General features: G+C 42.0%; 1 long non-coding RNA gene across 1 annotated transcript; it reads right to left on the bottom strand.

Annotated features, from left to right (window-relative positions):
• Nucleotides 1-1,991, bottom strand: LOC119010591. Its single transcript, XR_005072016.1, has 3 exons — nt 1,723-1,991; nt 1,142-1,240; nt 1-644 (listed from the first exon to the last, which is right to left on the bottom strand). It is a non-coding gene; the product is annotated as an uncharacterized LOC119010591 (long non-coding RNA).
• Nucleotides 1,992-2,692: the final 701 nt, after the last annotated feature.

Raw genomic sequence — 2,692 nt, forward strand, 5'->3', positions numbered from 1 at the left:
GGTTATTTTCAATGGTAGGATGAAAACAGAAAATTACATATTTGTTCTACAACAAGTTGCGGTATGATAGTTTTTTATTCTGAAGGGAATTTAATAGTAGAGTCCGTCTAACTTCTCTTGCCCTGAACTTGAACGGCCCCGGTCAGACTTTAAGGAAAAAAAACATGACATCCCACCAAAAAGGAAGTATAAAACCTGAACTGAACCTCACGCTTGAGTTGTAGCGACCAATTAAACAGGATGTACTGGCCCGACAAGGAAATTGGAAATCTAAAAGCCACGTTGCTGTCCTTCCTTGAAGGTTGGAGGTCAGACGTATAACTGCAAGCCGGCTAAAAAGGCCACCTGTTCTTTGGCTGGAATGCAGCTTGTGAGTAGACGAAGAATGTGGGAAACTGACTTGTTCTACTGGTCCAGTCAATAGTTTGAAAGGTTGTAATGTAACTAAGATTGTCTTGTGTGTGCGTTCACAAACGTATCATTTGTCACTTTCCCGCGTGCCATCGGGAAGTAGTCCGTTGTTTCCCATCTGCGGCTCGATCTTCGATTTCCGTGTCTCTGTGTTGTGTGATTATGTGAATCTCTGTCCCAGCAACCAGTCTTACAAAGAGTCAGTGTGTTTAACACCGTGGACAAGAAACCACCTGTTTAAATAAAAAACACCCCAGATGGAAAATTCTCTCCGTCTCAGTGCTTTCAATACTAACCGACTCTTCAAAGGGCACACTAATCACGACGTCCCATTTATCTCAGCTGTGTGTTCCACTGTTGGTACACTGGGACTCATATTGATTTCCAGGCAGGGACAAGGCCCTGGATGTGATTCACAAGGATCAAGGCCAATCAATATAGAGTGCTGATAGACATCGGTAAAACACAAGGCAATGGAATTTACAAAAACAGGTCTGATTCCCAGGTTCATATGAATTGAAAGTGGCTCGTTGTCTGTACAGAAAAATAAAACACTATCTCCAAATTACCCTCATCAAATGTGTGTGTATGCATCTCCGTAATAAAAGCAGCTGAGGGCATCTTGGTGTTCATCAAACTGAATAATTCACCAGGCATTAGTAATCAAAGGGTGATTAAAAATGAGGAAATTGCAACAGTTGATACACATAGATTTATACACTACACTCACACAGCGGCCATTGTCCTCTGACGTCGATCTCAGGGTGGGAAGCTCAACTGTGGTGCCAACAAATTGTTATCATCTCACTGCTTTCAGACTGACCAGCAACTGAAAAGACAATGGACAGCAAACATCTGGAGGGACATCAACCCATTGTTCAAGGTAAAACAACAACTTTGATGACTCGTTAGCTTCTGTCAGACAGCAGCTAACGTCAGCTTTCAGCCACTACTGTTTGCACATGCTACGATGCTACGATGCTACGTTGCATGATACGAAAGGAAAGCTGGAAATGAATTGTCAAATGTCAACGTACATCTTTGCACTCACTTATTTTTTGTTAGCTGACGTAGGCTAATTGTAGATTTTATCAAATGCTAGCTAATTTTCAAGGTAAAACAACACATTTGATAAGCCATTAGCTGCCATTTTGACAAAAGCTAGCACTAGAGGAAAATGGCCTGTAAATACGTTGGTCTCAACTTTTTTGGTTCAGAACAATTTCAACAAGCAAATGGCAACTGCTAGTGAAAAAGTATAAACACACATTATATAACACTTATTTAAATTATCTCTATGTTCCTGCTAACCATCATTAACTTTTATCTGAGGTGAGTTCAGGAGGGGAAGCTGCAGCCTTTCAAAGCACGAACGTTGATGTATTGCTGTTGCCACTGCCTCCCTTCTTCTCTCACAGCCTTGATCAATTTCGCCTTCATCAGTGTTCCGATATCAACCTTGTGTTAAAAGAATTTCTTCTCCGAAAACTTGTTCGACCTTCTCCGTCTCCTCCGTCTCTGGCATTTCTGCTTTCATCATTATGTAACCTTGTTGTTTCACGATGTGCCCTTGAATTAGAATCAAGCTCTGTGGGCAAACAGAGACACACACACACACACACACACACACACACACACACACACACACACACACCTTCAGAACACATCCACATCCAGAACAGACCACATGCGTAACACAGGCGCACATTATTACATAATTACCTTACAGTCCTCAAAACAAATACGAAAATGCGACTGAAACCCCTGCCGGTGTTCTCATGTGAAACTTGTGTTCCCGTTGTGCAGTCCCGCTGATGCAAAGTGTGTCCTTTTGTGTGCGTGTGTGTGTGTGTGTATAAAGGCACTTTAATCACTCCTCTTTCGGTCCCTCAGGGGCAGAAGGTACACCCAGACAAGCAGACAAACACCCTGACATATCTTTGCTGTTTGTTGTTATGGCTATTCTTCACACAGACAATACATTGTGTTAGGAAGCAAACAGGTCTGCACTGGCCGGGGTGTTGTTGTTGCTACAGGGAACAATGACAAGATGAAATATGACCCAGGAAATCTGTTGTGAGTCGTAAAACCATAAGTTCTTGGGCTCGTCAAAGGCCGAAAAACTAATATTTACAACAGTACGAAACAGGATTTTACGGCTTTTTACAGTTTTACATTTACATTAATATTACTTTTTGTGTTGAAAGTCTCATTCTTTCTGGAATTGTTGGCTTCATGTATTTAACTGGCCAATGCAGGCAGCACTGCCTGCATTGGCCAG

The sequence above is a fragment of the Acanthopagrus latus genome, chromosome 21 (assembly GCF_904848185.1).
Source record: "Acanthopagrus latus isolate v.2019 chromosome 21, fAcaLat1.1, whole genome shotgun sequence".
Taxonomy (NCBI): Eukaryota; Metazoa; Chordata; class Actinopteri; order Spariformes; family Sparidae; genus Acanthopagrus; species Acanthopagrus latus.